This window comes from Pinus tabuliformis, chromosome 1_1, assembly GCF_031772625.1.
Source record: "Pinus tabuliformis cultivar Carrire ecotype Pingquan chromosome 1_1, CPIR1, whole genome shotgun sequence".
Classification (NCBI taxonomy): domain Eukaryota; kingdom Viridiplantae; phylum Streptophyta; class Pinopsida; order Pinales; family Pinaceae; genus Pinus; species Pinus tabuliformis.
The window spans coordinates 423570127-423591773 of NC_142297.1; the positions used below are offsets into that span (position 1 = coordinate 423570127).

The following is a 21647-nucleotide window of genomic DNA, read 5'->3' on the forward strand; positions in this document are numbered from 1 at the left end:
CTTGGCAACCTAAAAGGATGAAAACATTTACAACATGTGTAGATGTTGAGTGTTGAACATGTTGTCGCTGACAACTACTCAAGGCGGGTGGAATAAAAAAACTTCGGATGCACAGAAAATATGTATAAATAATTTATTAATAAGATGAATTTACAGATGATGATGTTTACAGTGGGGATGCCTGGCTTATATATCGCCATGGACACCCTTTAGGAAAGGGCATGATCTTATGATCGTGCCCTTTCGCCTAACTAAACCTAAATTAAATGATAAACCTAAAATTAACTATTTTTTACATAACATTGCCTTCCTCTCGAAAGAATGCTTTGTCCTCAAAGCATACGTAATGACGGATGTTGTTGACAAAATGCTTCATTCTCCCAAGAAGCTTCTTCTTCGGGCAAGTCCTTCCATTTGATCAGATATTCCTTGATAGTACGATAACGAAGCTTTCTTTCTCTAGTAGACAAAATACCTTCTGGTTCTAAAATAACTCTTCCCTCAACATCTAGGGATGGAAGTGTTGTTTGCGCTGTTTGATTATTACCTAGGGCCCTTTTAAGGCAAGATACGTGGAAGACGTTGTGAACACGACTTGTCTCTGGAAGGCTTAAACCATATGCAACTTGGCTAATCTTTTTGTTGATCTGATAAGGTCCATAAAACTTTGGTGCCAATTTGTTTTTTTCGTTCCCGTCGAATTTAGGCATCTCAACCTTTACCCTCTTCTGGTATGTGGCTAATGGTTGAGCAAAAAGAGGGTGTTGATTAGTAAGGGTATCCCAAAGTTGCTTGTTTGTAAAGGCAGTGTTACTTGCTTCTTGGTGGTGTGTCGCTGATTTTTTTGGGGATTCAGCCTTGTCATGAGAGTCTGTGGACTTAGTTGACTCTGGCGAGATGTGTTCTTGATTCTCTTCACCTTCTTTCAATAGCTCTTCGGGTGAACAATTCGACTTTTTACACAGACTTTTCAGCATTGTTAAGACTTCCCTAAAGTTTACTCCTGTTTGGACATGTTGACTTTCCATTTTTATCTCTATTCGATTTGTCGTATCTTCAAGATTTTTGATTTTGTCTGCTTGCTCCCCAAGCTTGCTCTCGACGTCATTTAATCTCTTACTGACCTCGTCGTGGTTGTTATTTATCTTTTGCTCTGCATCCAACAACCTTTTCTGGAAATCCGCCATTGTCATTGTCGACATTGAGCGGGTCTGCGGAGGCGTGTATTTATTTGCCAGCTAAAATATTTTTAATTCCCTTTTTTTTTCCCAAATTAAATTAATTTAATTAATATTTTTTTTTGGTTTTTAAATTAAATTAAATTAATTTAATAATTTAATTTAATTAATAATTTTTTTTATTAATTATAAATTATAATAATTATAATTTATAATTATTAATTATTATTATATATATATATATATATATATATTATATATATAAATTAAAGTTATAAATTATATAACTTATAATTAAATTATATATATATATTATATATAAATTTAAATATGATATATATATATATATATATATATATATATATTATAATTAATCAAGCTATAATTATTTTTTTATATATATCATAAACGTTGGATAGTCACGTCTTAAGGAAGGGTCACGTTTACGTGTGTATTAACGCAATGTATGACGCCTCACACTGTATGACTTCTCACACCGTATCACCTCTCGACGTAACTACTTTCCTGCAGAAAAAATCAACGGATTGTTATCTGCGTTTCAGAATAAATGCACTTGGCCCGTGACAACAGGCCGATGCGAGTAGATGAAACGATCGAAACAGCGACGGAACCGCGACGGATGTGGGCAGATGAAACGATGGCCCGGAACAGCGATGGGTAGATGAAACGATGGCTTGGAACAGCGACGGATGTGGGTACAGTGAGCACAACGAACGGTGAGGGAACAGTGAGCACAGCGAATAGTGAGGGACTTGCGTCAGTCGAATGATCCAGCGAGCAACAGCGTAGTGTGGAGGATGCAAACCGGCTCTGATACCAGATGGACTAAAAAAACTTCGGATGCACAGAAAATATGTATAAATAATTTATTAATAAGATGAATTTACAGATGATGATGTTTACAGTGGGGATGCCTGGCTTATATATCGCCATGGACACCCTTTAGGAAAGGGCATGATCTTATGATCGTGCCCTTTCGCCTAACTAAACCTAAATTAAATAATAAACCTAAAATTAACTATTTTTTACATAACAGCGGGGGCTGTTACCTTGAGCCCCGCCTTCAGCAATTGTCGTGGTGCCTATACAATCCGAGCGACAATAGAACACACACACCAAATAATACACAAGATTTGGATAAATCATGTGTGATATAGACTACGCACAAAGTATACACATTAATACCTAATTTTCCTGAAACTTGGTTTTCATCTTCCAAGGAGTCCCCTGGACTTATATGACTGTTGGAATTCCTCCACACCAACCCTACCAGATTAGGAATTTGAAGGAGCGGGAGGTGAAGCAAGAGCCGAGAACGACATTTTCAAAAGTTGTCGGATCAGGAGCAAATTTTTAAATAATATATACTTTTATATATTTTGATGTATATATATCAACAAAAACATGTGGAATGACGAATTAGATATAAAAAGCATAAAAACATGGATTGAACCATATAACATCAATCACCTAGAAGTTATAATCTTCATCGACCACATCGACAAGTTAGTAACATACAACATATCGAGTCTCATGATTCATCAATCTTAAAGTTTCAAGCTTCCAAAATTCAATATATAACATTTATCATCATTGATCACTAAACTTGTACTTGTAACCATTACCATTACCAAGTAACCAAACTATAACAAAGAATATCTAACATGAAATTAAATGTTTCAACTTCCACAAAGCATCATATTCATAATTCATTACGAATGAGCTGTAATTGTGAACTTCAAACTTCAAAAATTGTCGTATATTGTATACAAAAAATGTCATAATAAATATGAAAGACTCAACAATTAAAAAAACTAGTAGAGACTAGAAAAGACAAATAAATCTATTATCTATTGCTTGCTTAGGCCCTTGCCATGAGAAATTTCTAATTTTTTAGAAACTCATGGTGGTCTACTCGGAGTCTCCTCCCGCATAGTCAAACAACAATGTCCAAAACTAGAACCAGAAGGCACATGACCTCCACATGAGGACGTCGATGGAGGTGGTGGCAGGAAGGACAAAGATTGTGGAACTCGAGCACTCCTACTAGATGATCAGCCCAGGGGTGGCATGGTTATTGTTGTTGCTTCATCATCATGTTTCAAAATTTTTGTTTCCAATTCTTCTAGATGTAGAGCTCCATCCTCCAAATTATATTCCTTTGGGTTGTTGTCCCAATATAAATTTGATATATCATCACAAGCCTGGTCACAATAATGTATCAACATCCTCCAGTTGTTGTGCACATAAACCAAGATTTCTGCTCGGTTTTCATTGAGATTGTTTCTTCTCACATATGGATGAAGCTACAAGTGCTCTAATACTTCTCTGCAAAAGAAGTATTTACAACCTGTGAAAGCACTTTCTTTACCAATTTCGCCAAAAATCCTTGGCTGCCATACGTGTCCCACCATGTGATAGTATCAAATTTGACCCTCTCTTCCATTGCATGCAAAGAACCAAACACTCCAGTGCTAGTCAAGTATTCGCCTAATTCAAGATGCAATTTAGCACACTCCTCTCTCTTAGGGCTAGCTTGTCTAATGTTTTCATATACCCATTTTGTACCTTTCGATCTGTATGGGGCTTGGTCCTAACGCCACCCCCTAGGTGCAAGTTTCCCCAAACAAGATGGACAATAGTATTTTGGCACAAGGACATACGCCAAGGCATGTAGTGGAACACTAAGCTTATCCCATTGTGCACACCAGTGTTGCACGAAGCGCCCCCCCCCCCCGGTTCCAAGCCTCGAAGCGCGTCCCGTACAGAAGCGCCTAGGAAGCTTGGCCGGAAGCGCGCTTCCGAAATTTTTAGACGCTTCCTGGAAATTTGGAAGCGCTGGCGATTCCGAAGCGCCGAAGCGCGCTTCGTACGACGCTTCCCAGGCTCTTCCCAGACGCTTCCCATACGCTTCCGTACGCTTCCAGAAAAGCTTCCGGAAAAGCATTTAGAAAATCGTTTTTTTTTTAATTTTAGGTGAGTTTGCTTGTTGGGGGTGGGTCCACCTTGGATTAGGGTGACAAATGAAAACAAAAAAAAATATAAATATAGCAGATGCTCCCTAATGGTAATGTTAAATTCTTAAAGTAAAAGTGACATTCTCCTTTATTTGTCATTTTCATCCGTTTACTTAAATTTTTAACATTACCATGAAATGACTCAGAATGTTTGAGAGTGGTTCCAGCCTCATTGGACTTCATATGGAGAAAATAGAATTTCATATCCTATTCAAAATTCAGCAGACTTAACAGTTTTCAGGAATTCAGCATCAATGGGATTTTGGCATTTCATTAGATTATATCAAGTATGAAGGTATGCGATTAGCATTTAATCAAGAGCACCAAGCCCTATATGTACCCTGGTGTTGGTGGTGTTCATTGTTGAACTCCTTTGTCACGCGGCACGCCCTTAGCAAAAAATTACCTTTCAATCAAGTCAAAATCATCAATCAAACATGTTAAGCTTTTTCTACCATATTTTAAGTCTTGAATTAGGTAGTTTGATCAAAATTGGGCAATGTTGACTAATATCCCTAAACAATCGAGGTAGAGGCAAAGGCTAGACAAGAGGAGAAGAATCTAGATTCTAGATCATTAATGTACAATGGATGTTATATCTATCTTGATTTATGAAAAAATATGCATGTTTTCATGTCTTCTACAATTAATTTGGTATTTGGGATGTTTGTTTTGAGTATAAATGCAAAAAAATATAAAATATATATATATATAGCAGACGCTTCCGCGGACGCTTCGCTTCCTAGATTTTTGGAAAATGACGCTTCGGCGTCCCCGCTTCCAAAAAACGCTTCCGCTTCGCTCCCGCTTCGTGCAACATTGGTGCACACACAAAATTGTGAATAATAACATACAAGCTGGGATCTTTTTGCTAAACAATATCTTGTATTTGCTCCAACATGTTATCCTTCTACTCATACACCTCCCCAACCATTGGTGCATCTGTATCTGCAAAATGAATCGTGTTATAAATGGGCTTGGTTTATTGTAAAACATCCCTCACACGTGTCAAAAATAGACCACCAAGAGCGGTCTCCTCCACCTCTTACAAACCTTGTCTGTTAGGTGTGGTTGAAGTCTTGTCCTTTGATACCTTCCAATGTTGACTTGATACCATGCTAGCCAATGATGCTATTACCTTCAAAAGGTGACCAAAGCTGAGGTAATAGCTAGCAAATCTAGTCTTGCAATCTTCAACAGCTCCAACCTTGAGTGACTGCGGAAAAGCCCATGGGTATTGTTATGATTCATAATCAATTTTATCATTCTCTTACCTCTCTTGTACAAATCACCAATCCATCTATATTGAGCTTGTTTGTTCTTAATTATATCATGCACCAAAAGGATCATTGTGTGAACCAAACACCTAGACTAAAATATGTTGGGATATTTATCCTCAATGATTGTTTTCACAGCCTTACAATTAGAAGTTTTATCTGTGATGACTTGGATGACATTGTATGGCCCAATATTTTCAATTGTTTAAAGTAACATTTATGGAATTTTGATGGTGGTCTTGAACTTTTTTGAGTAATCATACGTTGAGAGGAAGACTGCGCCACTAACAGACACACCAAGGACAATTATCAATGGCTTTCCTTTTACATTTGTCCAACCATCAGATACAATGGATACCCATAGTCATTCCAAGAATTTGTCATTTTACCTAAAGCATGTGTTATTTTGGCTTTTTCACTACCTCTTCTTTGACTCCAGCTGCCTCACTTGACCTAATTAGTCTTCTACATCTAGAAGGGGACTTTGTTGGCCCGCCCTTCATCTCTTTTTCACCAAATCAAAATTCCACAATGAAACCATATCCCAAGAACAAAAACCCTAGCGAAAAGTTGCAGAATTTCAACGCCCTTCTTCGTACACGTGGAGAGAAAGAGAGAGAGGAACCCAAAACACTTCTTCTTCTTCTTCTGCCTTCTTCGCTGCCCTTTTCTGCTTGTTCCTTCGCACAAGAGAGATAGAGGAATGGATGTGTCCAAATGAGGTCGAATTGTCTACTCTATATAGGTCTTCTAGAGGTACGAATTCAACTTCTAGGCCGACTTGACAAGCTAGCAAGCTGACTTGCTCTTGGAAGGCTCAATAAAATAAAATAAAAAAATAAGTCTTTTTAACATTTACAAGATGCTTGATGGGGTCTTCATATTATGAGAATGTTCCTATTTGACTTCTTGACCTAGGACAATCCTAGAAGCACTTTCAATTAGTGCTTGACCTATAAAACAAATTTATTGGGCAAGAAACCCAACCTCAATAATAATATTAATATTCATTTTTCTTTCTTTTACAAAATACAAGAATCAAAACTACATTTCATATTTATGAAGACTGAACCTAGTTACACTTTCTTCAACACTCCCTCTTAACTAGGGAGGTATTCATAAATGGTACATGGCTATTCACAATACTGAAGAGATCTCATAAGAAGAGTCCGACTAGTAATCCATCTGTATAGCATCATTATAACCAACATTGTTGCATAGCAAGGCCTTAACTAACAGCTCTATCTCTTAATAGATCAAAGCACAATATTGGCAAGACCAATGATTGTGGACACCTTCATCATATCTCTCAAGGTACATACCCACCCAAGTGTTCACCGAGTACAACCTTCTAGGACTATTCTTATCTTGCGTCCCCAACCCTCAAAGAATATTGGTCCTCCTGCCTACTCTTATCTTGGATGTCCTACAACATCCTCAAAGAGTATCGAATGCCAGATGATTACTCAATCCTCCATTCTTTCTTCCAAAACTAAGACAAGAATGTTGTGTCTATCTCTCTCTCTCAATTAGGGAAGATATATCAACCAATCCAAGCTTGTTTCTAAAATACACAAGCTTCTTATTGGGAAGAGAGTTTGTCAAAATATCAAAAATTTGATCATCGGTGGGGATATACTCCAACTTCAGTACGCCATCTTGTACCAACTTTCGAATGTAGTGGTACTTCTTGTTTATGTGCTTCATCTTTCCATGAACTACCGGGTCCTCGGACAGACTAATACAACTGGTATTAGAACAATGTATTATGGTAGGATCCAACGGTCCAGCAAATAGATCAGATAACATCTTCCTTAACCAAGTCGCTTCCCAACTCACTTCACAGGCTGCGACGTACTCAAACTCAACACTACTCAAAGCCATTGTCTCTTGCTTTCTGCTCATCCAAGTGGAGGATCCCAAGCTAAAACATCCTCTTGTAGTGCTTCTTCCATCCTTCAAGATGAACATCTTTTCCTTTCTCATACTTCAGGCAGCATTGGGTGGTTCCCTACAAATATCTCAGTATATTCTTGGCAGCTATCCAATGATCATGTCTCAGCTCCATTTGAAATTCACTAAAAACATTTACTGCAAAACATATGTCTGGTCGAGTATTCACCAAATACATAACGGAGCCAATCAGATGTCTGTACTTAGTAGGATCCACTAGACTAGATTCAAAATTCCTTAACATTTTCAAGTTTGTGATCACCGAAGTTGTCATGGGTTTGCATTCCGCCGTATCAAACCTTTTCAATAGCTTGATCACATACATTCCTTGTCCCAAGAAGATCTTATTCGGTTCCTGCTAGACTTCCAATCCCAGATAATAATGCATAAGTCCTAGATCCTTCATATCAAATTCATCTGCCAGCATTTTCTTACACTCTCGAATTCTTTCTTCATTACAAGTTAATAGAAGAATGATGACAGGTTCATCATTCTCTACTTTGGCAACTAGGGCAAAACATCACTTTGGAAAACCCTTATGAGACAGATCATCCCATTCTGACGTACAAATGAAGCTATGAATTTATTTTGATTATGGACAAATTGTCAAGGTTGGCCAGCCAACAAATTAGCCTCCTCCACCCTTCAACATTGCATATACATACAAGGTGCCTTCTCATTTTGGCATTTCATCTCATTCATCTTTCTCTCTCTCATCTTGATTGGGTACAGATTTATGGACCTCTCTCTCTCCACACGTGCGAAAGGAACACTGTCTTATCTAGCTACTGCGTTGTCCAAATTTGGCCGAAATTTCAGAAGGTTGAAATTTCAAGAGGCTCACTTTGACCCGCGCTTATCCTATTTGACTTCAGTTTTGTGATCGAGACTTTTGTTTGTGCAAGCCATTGTTTTGGGCACAAAAACCAAGGCAGTTTGCCCCTTGCATTGGCCAATGTTGACTGCCTAAATCAGGTTGTTGCATTGACTTTTCTTGATCAGATTTGACTGGTTATGTTTGAACTGTTTTGGGTTGCATTATCTTGTTGTTGGAGGCCAAGTTGACCGAGTTGTTTTTGAGGTTAATTTCAGCCCTGCCGACCAACTTTGACTTTCTAGTTAAGGTTTTCTGTTTCTGGTGTTTTAACTAATCAGTTTGGGCAAGTGAATATTGTAAATTGTACTATCTCTCTACTCAACTTTTGAAGAATTATAAGAAGAATTGATCAAGGGTTTCCCCACATTAGTGTTTGTTCCTAGCTGGTCCCATATGTTGTTCCCTCTTACGTTGGATTGTCTTCTATTGTTATTGTTTATGTTCTATCTGCATTTTACTATTATGTTGATGTGATTGCTATACTAGATATGATATTGGGCTAATAAAGAAAAGTGAAGTAAAATTGCTCTAAACATAGAACATCCCATTGTTATCCTAAAATTAACAAGGTATCAAAGTTGAGGTGAAGACAAAGCCCAAGCAAAAGTGAAGAGCAATCACTGATCAAGAACCAGTCTCAATGGCCTCCACATCCTACTTCAAGTCTGATGATAAGCTTCATGATAAGTTTGATTATCATGCATGGAAGATGTCTCTTGATTGGACTTTAGAAGAGCAAGATGTCATGGATTATGTGCAGGGGAAGATTCTAGAACCTCCTTCAAATGCACCAGCTTCTGCTAAGACAAAGTACAAGAAGGGTGAAGTCAAAGCCAAGAATATCATCAGGAATTCTATACATAAGCACTTAGTTACTTACATCTCCAATTTGAATACATCAAAGGAGATATATGACAAGTTGGTTGGCATGTTCAAATCCAGCAATGCAAATCAAATTCTTTTCCTCAAGAACGAGGTGAAGGATATAAAGAAGGGAAAAGGTGAGGATATCCAATCCTACTTCATGAGGAATACCAAGATCAAAAATGATCTTCTTTCGAATGGTGAAGCTATTGCTGACAAGGAGCTCACTCTCATCGCCCTTGGAGGTCTTCCTCCCGAATGGCATGTCTTCAACACTATTATTCTTAATAACTAAAAAATTCCAAGGTTTGAAGATTTGTTGACTAGATGTTCTCAAGAAGAAACAAGGATCATGGAATCGGAGACGCCTTCCAATAGGAATAATCTAACCGCATTCTCCACTCATGCCGAGAGAAAGAACAATGCAAGTTCAAAGAAGCAAAGTCAAGGAAGATCGGGATTCAAAAATGGAAGGAGGGGAAGATGCTTCATTTGCATCAAGTTTAGTCACTATGCAAGGGAGTGTCCAAATAGAAGGGACACATCTCATGATGATGATCACAATCATTCCAAGGGAAACAACAACAATCAAAGGAATGGCAAGTTCAACAACAAAGGTGTCAGGCCAGGCAATAACTCTCCAAAGGCAGAAAAACTGATTGGTGTATTATTCCATAGGTAACCCATTTTTATATACAATAGGGAGTGATTGTTCAGTTCATCTCCCGATGACTGTTCACCTTCCCAATTTATTTATTTACATAAAATTCCCAATCATGAAGATTAGGTGTCAACATTCCCCCCCCCCTTAATCTGAAGGGATGTTGGTGAGTCCAAGCATCATTCTGAATCGTTCAAACTTTTCCTTTCCAAGTGCTTTGGTGAAGATGTCTGCAATTTGCTCATTTGTGGAACAATGACGGAAATGGATTGTTTTGGCCTCAACATGATGTCGAATCAGATGATATTTAGTATTGATATGCTTTGTTCGATCATGGAACTTTGGGTTCTTGGCCAGTTTTATTGCAGAGGTGTTATCAATCATGAGTGGAGTTGATTGTACTTGTTTAACTGCAAATCTTCAAAAAATTTCCTGAGCCACACAATTTATTTCGTTGCTTCAGCTGCTGCCACGTATTCTGCTTCTGTTGTGGAATCTGCTGGAACTGATTGTTTGCGTGATCTCCAGGAGACAGCTCCTGATCAAAGACTCATAGCATATCTTGAGGTAGATACCCCAGTTTCTTTGTCTCCATCGAAGTCTGAATCAGAGTATCCAATCAAGCTGAAGTCGTCCACTTGTGTATACTTGATTCCAAGGTCTTGAGTTCCCTTCAAGTACCTTAGAACTCTTTTTGCAGCAGACCAATGTCTCTCACAAGGCTTTTGCATGAACCTGCATGAACCTGGAGTGGATTCCAACAGTAAATGAAATGTTTGGTCGGGTATTAGTGAGGTAGATGAGACTTCCTACAAGCTGTCTATACTTTGTTGCATCCTCAAATTCCTTTCCTTCAATAGATGTGAGCTTTAAGTTTTGTTCCATTGGAGTAGAAAGAGGATTGAATTCTATCATGCCAAATCTGTTTAACAAATCTCCAATGTATTTCTTTTGAGAAAGAAATATGGCTTTTGGATGTTGGGTTACTTCAATGCCAAGATAGTAATGAACATAGCCCAAATCAGTCATTTCAAAACTTTTCCCCAATTCCTTCTTTATGGATGCAAGGTAGCTTTCATTGTTCCCTGTCATTAAAAGATCATCTACATACACCACAAGATACACAACTGTTTTGCCAACTTCCTTGACAAATAAAGTTGCAACATCAAGATCAAAATGATTGAAGTTGAGTTTCAGAAGATGCTCAGTTAGTTTTTCATACCAGGCTCGCGGTACTTGTTTGAGGCCATACAAGGATTTCACAAGTTTGCATACTTTATGTTCATGTCCTTTCACAGCAAATCCTTCAGGCTGGGACATAAAAACATTCTCTTTTAGATCTCCATTCAAGAAGGCAATTTTTACATCCATTTGATGGACTTTCCAACCGTTCTGAGCTGCTAGTGCAAAGAGTGTCCGGATGGTGGCCCATTTTGCTGTGGGGGCAAAAGTTTCCTCATAATCGACCCCTTCCTTCTTTGCAAAACATTTTGCCACAAGCCTAGCTTTGTGCTTGTCAAGTGAGCCATCAGCTTTGTACTTGTTCTTGTAGACCCACTTGCAGCCAATTGGTTTGGTTTCAAATGGAGGATCAACCAGCTTCCAAGTGCCATTCTTTATGAGAGCATCATACTCCTTTTGCATCGCTTCTTTCCATTCATCATGAGAAGCAGCTTCTTTGAAGGAAGTTGGTTCAAAATCTGTAGACAAGTTCAATTCACAATCATAAGTAACATCCATATCAACAGGTGAATTAGAGTCATCTACATCACCTCCATTTTGTCGGTTTGAATTTCTGGTTCCTGTTTTTCCAATTTCATCAGGATGAACACTTTCGAGTGTCTTTGTCAGCCACTTTGGGGGACCTTTCTGAGATGGTCCAGGCTGCTCTGTTGATTGAGTTGGGACTGAATCAAGATTGAGTCTCCCAATTCTATCAATTACATCCCTTAAAGCATCATCCGTTGTTGGAGTTTCATGCAGGGGAGATTGTTCTTCAGAAGAAGATTCCACATGTTGATCTAGTATAGGAATCCCCCCTTCAAGATGTGGAATCTGATTATCAAATTCTTGAAATGATTTTGTTTTTGCGAATCTATCCAAGCGATCAAGTTGTCGCTCAACAACATTGTCAGATTTGGATGATTCAAGAAAAATGACATCTCTAGATACAACAAACTTTTTATTTACTTCATCATAGAGGTAATATGCTTTAGAGGTGTTTGAATACCCCAGGAAGATACACTTACGACTTCTAGCACCAAGTTTGTTTCTATGTACCTTTGGTATCAAAGCATAACAGGTGGAACCAAAGATTCTGAGATGTTTTACCGAAGGAATATGTCCATACCACAATTCGTAAGGAGTCTTGTTTCTTATAGCATTAGATGTACATCTATTCTTTATATATGCAGCACATTGAACAACATCAGCCCAAAACATTATCTTTACATTTTTGAAGAAAAGCATGGATCGTACCATATTCAAGATTATTCTATTCATTCTTTCAGCTACACCATTCTGTTGGGAATTATAAGACACAGTTGTTTGATGTTTGATCCCATGTTGGCGAAGATAGTTTTCAAATTCATTTGATGTATATTCTTTTCCATTATCAGTGCGAATAGACCCATTATGAGATTCTGCATCATTTTCAATCCATTTATGAAAATTCTTGAATGTTTGAAAAGCATCAGATTTGTTCTTCAATAAATAAACCCAACACATTCTGGTGTAATCATCAATAAATGTCATGATATATTTATTTCCATTTGCAGAAGGAACAGGCATTGGACCACATAAATCTGAATGAATGAGTTCAAGCTTCCTATGTGCTCTTGAATGTGAATCATGAAAAGACTGTTTGCTATGCTTTCCTAGAATGCAAGCATCACATTGCTTATGTTTCCTAGGAATTGTAGGCAAACCAGCAACACCATTTTTCTTCAGTAAGCGGAGACTGTCATAGTTTAAATGTCGAAATCTAGCATGCCATAATAAACTTGATGGAAGTGTACCTTCTTCATGATGAGAAATATATGAGAAATGTTGTGCATGAGCAGAGGTTCCTTGTAGTTTGAGAAGCCTTTCTTCTTCTATTCCCCTCATGACAAGTGAGTGGTCAGATGCTTTTCTTACCTCAAGCTTGCCATCAAACATATGAATGGAGTGACCTTGCTGGCGGATGTGGACCAAGGACAGCAAGTTTCTCTTGAGCTGTGGGAGATATAGAACATGATCCAGAAGAAAGTCTGGAAGACCAAGCAGTTTAAGCCTGATTGTGCCAAGCCCTGATGGCTTGATTTTTGATTGATCTGCAAAGTATACTGCTCCATAAACATTGTCAGTGAAATCTTCAAAAAAATCTTTCCTATGAGTCATATGACAGGTTGCTCCTGAATCAAGCAACCAATCATTTTTCGAAGAAGCAAGTGAAGCATTAAACAAATCTTCATTTACTCCAAGGTTACATTGTGCCTCAATATAGTGAGCGGATTCAGGTGCTTTACCTTTGTCTATATCATCCGTTTTACCTTTCTGTTGGTTTCTTTTCTGCTCAATTTTGTCCCATGGTAGCTTGCATGTAGAAGCATCATGTGATCCATTTCGTTTGCAGCGAATGCAATGCAGATCTGCCTTTTCTCCTTGAGAATGTCTGCCCCCTGCCTCTGAAATATCTTCCTCTTCCTCTTCGTCCACCTCTTCCTCTTGTAGAGTCTTGAACAGGATGCTTTTCTTTATGAGCAAGGCACACAGTCTCTTCAGAAGATTCAGGGATTGTCTTCTTTCCAAAGGCTTTCTCTCTTTCAGCAAACTTTTTCACAACAGAGTCAAAGGTTATATCTTTAAGATTTCCATTTGCTTGTAAAGACTCAAGATAAATGGAGTAAGTAGGATAGAGTGCCTTGAGAAAAGCAATAAGAGGGATATCCAGCTCAACCTTAGTGGATTTGATATCATGCATTATGGATTTTACTTCAGATGCAAGAGCAAGAGGATCATTATTTTTCAGTTCAAGAGTGAAGAGTTTAATCATGAGCTGAACAACTTCAAGTGCAGAATGTGAGTCATAGAGTTCTTTCAGCTTTTGTAAAGCTTCAAAGGCAGTTGAATATGATGAAATATGGCGACTTACTTCTTCATTTACAGATGCTGCGATTAATGCATAGGCTTTGTTGTTCTTGTTTTCCCAAATGACAAGCTCTTTGTCTGATGTAGGTTGTACTGGGTCATTGTCTCCTTCTCCGACACACACTCCCTTCCACAACTCATTGAATATGAGGGTGTGTTTTATCATCCGGGACCATTCAGGGTAGTTCTCCTTGCCAGTGAGAACTATTCCTACCATAGAGATGATTGAATGCATTCTGTAAAAAAACTTCTGCTGATAGAAAAAAATACTTTTGCTGATATACAGTGAAATTGTACTCAAAAGGACAAAAAAAAATTCAAATACTTTTATGTACTATTTCTTCAAATTCCTTCAAGGATCCTCATACAATATAGCCACCATATGTACAGGCTATTTTAATGCCGTCATGATCTATTCATGAGACAACCTCCCTTTCTGCTTATAATATAATATGATGTGTTTAAATCCTTAACAATACTACATTTGTAATATACAAAACCCAATCATAAACAAAAGCTAAAAAAGGCCACCACGGGATCATATCAAAGCCTCAATGCTACTTACATCAGATAAATTCATGATCCACCAAGAAGATCAATGTTATTAGCTATATTATAAACAGCCAGACGTTTCCAACTAGAACCAAAGAGCTGTTCACCGCCTATGGAAAATGTCAATGCCCATGATAGAATCAGGCTTATACAAACACCATTGTATACATTATAAATACAATGGCTGAACCGACTTATTTAAACAACGTCCACGGCATATACAACACAGCGCATTCAAGACATAAACAAGGCATATACAAACACCGTTGTATACCATGTCAGGCTTATACAAACACCGTTGTATACACTATAAATCCAATGGCTGAACTGACTTATTCAAACAGCGTCCAAGGCATATTCAAATGTCAGGCTTATTCAAACAGCGTCCAAGGCATATACAACACAGCGCGTTCAAAACATAAACAAGGCATATACAAACATCGTTACCAGCTTTAATGCACTGCGCATTCGGAACGATGATACCACACTCTTATCAGGCAGCGTTCAATTGCGTTCACAATCAAGCAGCGTTCAACTGGTATTGAAAAATGTCAGAATGACTGTTAGGCAAGAATTTTCAACAATCCAACCGTGCCCTCCATGACGGAGATTTGCATCACCAGAATGGCACCAAAATCTGGATTCCACGTCTCAAAAACCTTCCCAAACTGTAAGAGCTTTCCGCATTCTCAAGAAATCATTCTGAGCAATAAGTTTTACTGAACGGATGCATCCGCCACCGTCCAAATACCCGAGGAAAGTCAAGCAGTCTGGAGGGAGGATGAAAACACTGGATTAGGCAGCGTTCAACGATCTTGTCGATGGCGTTTTCGTTGCGCATGGAATCCCTCAGAACGGTGAGAGCGTTAGGTGAGAGAGCGATGAGAGCGTTGGGTGAAGGGAGTTACGTTAACAACCATGAGCGTTGGGTGAGAGCAAAATGAGGCACCAACGCATCTCTGGGCATGTCAGCCCAGCGACAGAGGCAGAGCAGCGCTCAACACTGAGGCAGTGGCAGACTATTTCAGGACAGAGGCAGTGGCAGAGATGAAGGGAGTTACGACTATTTTTAGGACTGGCTCTGATACCATGTCAGGCCAGGCAGTAACTCTCCAAAGGCAGAAAAACTGATTGGTGTATTATTCCATAGGTAACCCATTTTTATATACAATAGGGAGTGATTGTTCAGTTCATCTCCCGATGACTGTTCACCTTCCCAATTTATTTATTTACATAAAATTCCCAATCATGAAGATTAGGTGTCAACAAAAGGGAAAAGGAATGCTTCCACTACTCAACTTGGAAATGATCGACCTTCTAAAAGAACAAGAAACTCCAGGTATGATGAGTCTAATGTTGTAAATTCTAAGCAAAAGGAATTTTATCTTATATCTTCCCTCTCTACTGCCTCTCCTCCAGATAGTTTGGGAAATTGGTTGATTGATAGAGGTGCCTCAAGGCACTTCACTAGGTACAAGGAAGCTCTTTCAAAGTCGATAGAGAAGGATACAAATTTCGAAATTATCCTTGGAGACAATGCCACCTATCTCATGAAGAGAGTTGGGAATGTTACCCTTCAATTAAGTCAATGTAACATTGTTCATCTTCAAGAAGTACTGTATGTACCTGATCTAAAAAAGAATCTAGTGTCTATCTTGACGATGGAAGACAAAGGATTCATTGTGGCATTCATCGATGGAAAGGTACGTGTATGGAAAAGAAATTCCAAAGAATCATTTACTCTTGGATTCAAGGTTAATAGTTTATATCAAGTTGGAGGAAGTCCACTGGGAGCCATGTCTTGCGACACATCTCTTCAATCTGAACTATGGAACTGGAGATTTGCTCATCTTCACTATAAGGCTCTACCCGATGCAAGGAAGATGGTTACAAGTATGTTCGAATTCAAAATAGAGCATGAAGATATATGTCAAGGATGTGTTGAGAGAAAACATACAAGGGGACCATTTCCTCAAGTGATAGCAAGACTACTGACATATTGCAATTGATTCATTGTGATCTATCTAGTGCAATGCTCGTGAACTTATTCGGAGGATACTTATATTATGCAACCTTTATAGATGATTTCTCTCGCGGGACTTGGATATTTTTCTCGAAGAAGAAGGACGATGTATTCTCATGGTTTCGTTCTTTCAAAGCTTTGGTCAAAAATCAAACCAAGAAGAAGATCAAAGTATTGAGAACCGATAATGGAACCGAATACGAATCAAATGAGTTCAAAGATTATTGAAGGCAAGTTGGCATTAAGAAGGAGACTACTACCGCATATACTCCTGAGCAAAATGTTGTTGTTGAAAAGAAGAATTGTTCTATCGTAGAAGCCACTCATGTCACGCTTCATGATCAAAACCTTCTGAAGTTCTTATGGGCCAAGGCCGCAAAAACAATTGTGTATGTTCAAAATAGATGCCCTCATCAAGCGTTGGACTACAAGACTCTCGAAGAAGTTTTCACCGGTAAGAAACCTGATGTTTCTCACTTTAGAATTTTTGGTAGCCCCGTATATTTTCATGTGCCGAAAGAAAAGAGAAGCAAATTCGATGCCCCTGGGAAGAAAGGAACATTTGTGGGCTACAATGAAAATTCGCATATAAAATCTATATGCCTAGTCAAAGAGAAGTGGAGGTAAGTCATGATGTCACCTTCAATGACGATGATGCCCTTGGGAAGATTAGTAACCTTCCCCTTCCAAGGAAGAACAAAGAAGCAAATTCCGGAAAGCAGGGAGAACCACAAGATGCGCAGATGTCCGATGCTAAAGGACCGATGGATCCATTGATCCACCCCCTCATGAGCCCTCCTCCTCGAAAAGGAGACCCTCATGGCTTAGGGAGACTCTCAAAAATGTCGAGAGACATGTTGCACCTATCCAGACATTCTGTGAAAGCAAGAAGCCGAATAGGTACTAAGGGTACTTAACCGTTATGAGCACCATTGTTCAATCTAAGCCTCACACACTAGAAGAAGCTGCCAAAAACGAGGTTTGGAAGGATGCAATGAATGAAGAGTATGAGTCCATTATGAAGAATGATGTTTGGGATGTGGTCCCTAGACCCAAGATCAAATCCTTTGTCACCTCGAAATGGCTCTTCAAGATCAAGCATGGAGATTATGGAAGTGCTGAAAAGTTCAAGGCCATATTCGCTGCTCGAGGCTTCTCGCAAAAAGAAGGTGTAGATTATGATGAGATATTTGCATCAGTTGCCCACTACACCATCAATTGGATTATAACCCTTGTTGCCTTGCAAGGATGGAATCTTCACCAGATGGATGTCAAGACTGCCTTCTTGCACAGTTCACTTAAGGAGGAAGTCTATGTAGAACAACCTGAGGGGTTCGAAGTTCAAGATCGTCAAACACATGTATGCAAGTTGAAGAATGCCCTCTATGGGTTGAATCAAGAACCTCGGGCTTGGTATGAGAGGATCGATAGCTATCTAATGAAGTTGGGATTTACAAGAAGTGAAGTTGATCTGAACCTTTACTTCAAGATTGAGAATGATAGACCTCTCATCTTGGTACTCTATGTGGACAATCTCTTCCTGACAGGTGCAAACCCTCTTATTCATCAATTTGCCTCAGAATTCGAAATGAAGGACCTAGGACTGATGCATTCTTCCCAGGGTTGGAGGTCTAGCAAAATCCAGGCGAGATTTTCCTTTCTCAAGGAAAATATATTGTGAAGATACTTGAAAGATTTGGGAAAGTGGACTACAAGTACGTGACTACTCCAATGGAACTTAATTTCAAGAAGTTATTGGGAAGTGTCCCTAGGCTCGATTTGGGAAATCCTTCTGAGTATCGTCAACTCGTGTGGGCCCTGATGTTCTTGGTGAACTCCCGTCTAGACATATGCTTTGCAATGAATATATTGAGCCAGTTTATGGTCGAGCCTCATCACATACATTGGATTGCTACCAAGAATCCCTTGAGATATCTTCGAGGCACAATCACTTCGGGACTGATATACATTGTCGGGAATGTGAGGCTCCATGGTTACTCTGATGCAGACTAGGCTGGCAATGTGGTGGATCCTAAAAGCACATCTGGAAATTGCTTTTCCCTAGGTTCTTCTTCGATATCATGGATGAGTAGGAACTAGAAGTCAATTACCTTGAGCACTACTGAGGCTCAATACATTGCTACTAGTTTGGCCTCTTGTGAAGCTGTTTTGTTGAGAAAGCTCTTTAGTGAGCTGTTGAGACATGCGTTGGATACCACCCTAATCTTCTGCGACAACCAGAGTGGGATTAGTCTTTCGGAGAATCCCGTGTTTCATGACCCCTCCAAGCATATTGATATCAGTTACCACTTCATTCAGGATATGGTGCAACGAGGAGCAATAAGGCTCCATCATATTGGGACCGATGAGCAAGTCATTGATATTCTTATGAAGTCCCTTGTGAAGGTCATATTCTTAACCTTCCTTGAACGACTTGGAGTCGTGGAGAGACCCTCTTATGAGGGTCCTATATGAGATCGATAGTGAGCTCTGTGAGCTCCAAGAGGCTTGGGGTACCTCTTGGAGCGATGAGCGACCATAGGGTGACTCACCCTCCCCTAGTGGTGCGGTGTATACAGGATAAATGGTTCACCTTCGCCTATGATACCCCATGGTGGCATATGCATAGGTTGAGTGGTTCACCCTCCCCTATGGAATATAAGCAAGATGAATGGTTCACCTTCTCTTATCGGTACATCCTACCCATGTAGTCCGGGACTCATGGGAAGTACCTCTCATCTGGCCAATGAGTAGGGAAATGAGGATAGGGACCATAGTACTACCAATGGACGCATTCTGTACTACCATGCTCCCTATGCTAGGATGTTGATATTGATATGGGACCAATGGAAAGTGACTACGAGTCAGTTAAGAGTGGTATGACACACTCTATTTTGTTGGAGACTGACCTCGGGTCAGTGGAGAATGGTATGATAGATTCTTGATCATTTCTTATTTCTTCATGGTTCGGCAGAGCAGTGCAGTGATAGGGATGGTTCAAGAGGTTGACTTTGACCAGTATTCACCATGTTTGACTTTGGTTTGGTGAGGGACACTTTTGTTTGGGTAGGCCATTGTTCTAGGCCCAAAACCAAGGCAGTTTGACCCCTGCGTTGACTAGTGTTGACTACCCTAATTGAGGTTGTTGTATTGACTTTTGTTGACCAAATTTGACTCATTATTTTCGAACTATTTTGGGCTGCATTATCTTATTGTTGGAGGCCAAGTTGACCAAGGTTGACCGAGTTGTTTTGGAGGTCAATTTTAGCCCTATTGACCAACGTTGACTTTCTGGTTAGAACTTTTTGTTCCTATTGTTTTCACTGATCGGTTTGGGCAAGTGAATATTATAAATCGTACTCTCTCTCTCTGTGCTAAACTTTTGAAGAAATATAAGAACAATTGATCAAGGGTTTCCCCACATTGGGGTTTGTCCCTCACTGGTGCCATACCTTATGTCTTCTTGTATTGGCTTGCCTTCTACTGTTATTTTTTATGTTCTATCTGCATTTTACTATAAAGTTGATGTGATTGCTATACTGGATATGATATTGGGCTAATAAAGAAAATTGAAGTAAAATTGCTCTAACCATAGAACATACCATTGTTATCCTAAAATTAACAGATTGGGATCGGTCGTGCTTTTCCTGAAACCCAACCTTTGGAAGTATGCATCCATTCTAGCATACCATGCCCTAGACGCTTGCTTGGGACCATAGAGAGCCTTCTTGAATCTGCAAACATGAGTTTCTTTATCATTTACTTAGAATCCCAATGGTTGCTCTATGTAGAATTCTTCATCTATGGTACCATTCAAGAATGTTTTTTTGACATCCATTTGATTTACCTTCCATCCCATTGATGTTGCGAGAGATATTAGAGTTCGGATCGTGGTATACCTTGTTGTAAGAACAAAGGTCTCTTCATAGTCAATGCCTTCTTCCTAAGAGAAGCCTCGAGCCACGAATCTAGCCTTGAATTTAACTATGCTTGCATTTGCAGCGTGCTCTATGTAGACGGGATTTACCTTCCATCCCATTGATGTTGCCAGAGATATCATAGATCGGATCGTGGTATACCTTGTTCTAGGAGCAAAGGTCTCTTCACAGTCAATGCCTTCTTCCTGAAAGAAGCCTCAAGCCACGAATCCAGCCTTGAATTTATCTATGCTTCCATCTGTAGCATGCTTCATCTTATATAGCCACTTAGAGGTTACCACTGTTTTGTTCTATGGTCTTGGGACAATTTCCCAAACTCCATTCTTCATAACAAATTGGTGATCCTTATTCATTGCATTCTTCCATTCTTGGTGTTTGGCTGCTTCTTTGAAAGTGGAAGGTTCATCTTCAATGAGCTTCGATATGTATGTTGCATATACTGAGTATCTTTTCGGTTTCTTGCTCTCCTTGAATCTTCCTCTTGTGGCGTGACCTCCTGCTTCTTGTAGTGTAGAAGTTAACCAATTAGATCTCTTTCTTGTTTCAGGGAGAGAGATTGGCTCACTGGGACCTTCTTCTTCATGATGAGAGACTTCTTCCTTATTAACCTCTTCCTAAAGCATAGGAAGATCCTCCTCATCAGAATCGGATGGGAGATCTTTATATTTCTTGAAGGCAATGCTCTCATCAAAAATTACTTCTCTACTTACTTCTATTTGATGTCCTTCTTTTATGTAGATCCTGTAAGCCTTGGAAGAGTTGTTATATCCAACAAATATTCCTATCTTGCTTGCAGGATCTAGCTTCTTTCTTTTGTCCTTGGGAATGTGAATGTATATACGACACCCAAATATCCTGAGATGATCAATATTTGGTTTCTTCTTAGTGAAGACTTCTAGAGTTATATTACCAAGTGACCTATGAGGACTTCTATTTTGAATGTATATTGTAGTCTTCATTGCTTCTCCCTATTGTAGAAATTTCTAATTTCCCACCCCGGTTTTCAGTTTCTCCTTATTTCTCCCATGTAGTTAAATGCCCATTCCCATAACCATACATTTAACAGACTGAAAAAAAAAAAATATTGCTGAAAACACAAATTCTGGAAATTTTTCAGAAAGCTGGAAATTGCAGAATTAAAAATCAGCAATCAAA

General features: G+C 39.1%; 1 protein-coding gene across 1 annotated transcript in view; it reads right to left on the minus strand.

Moving 5' to 3' along the window:
- Positions 1 to 21647, minus strand: part of LOC149213500 (Regulator of chromosome condensation (RCC1) family protein) — a 154795-nt gene that overhangs the window by 80352 nt on the left and 52796 nt on the right. The gene's annotated exons all lie outside the window — the stretch shown is intronic.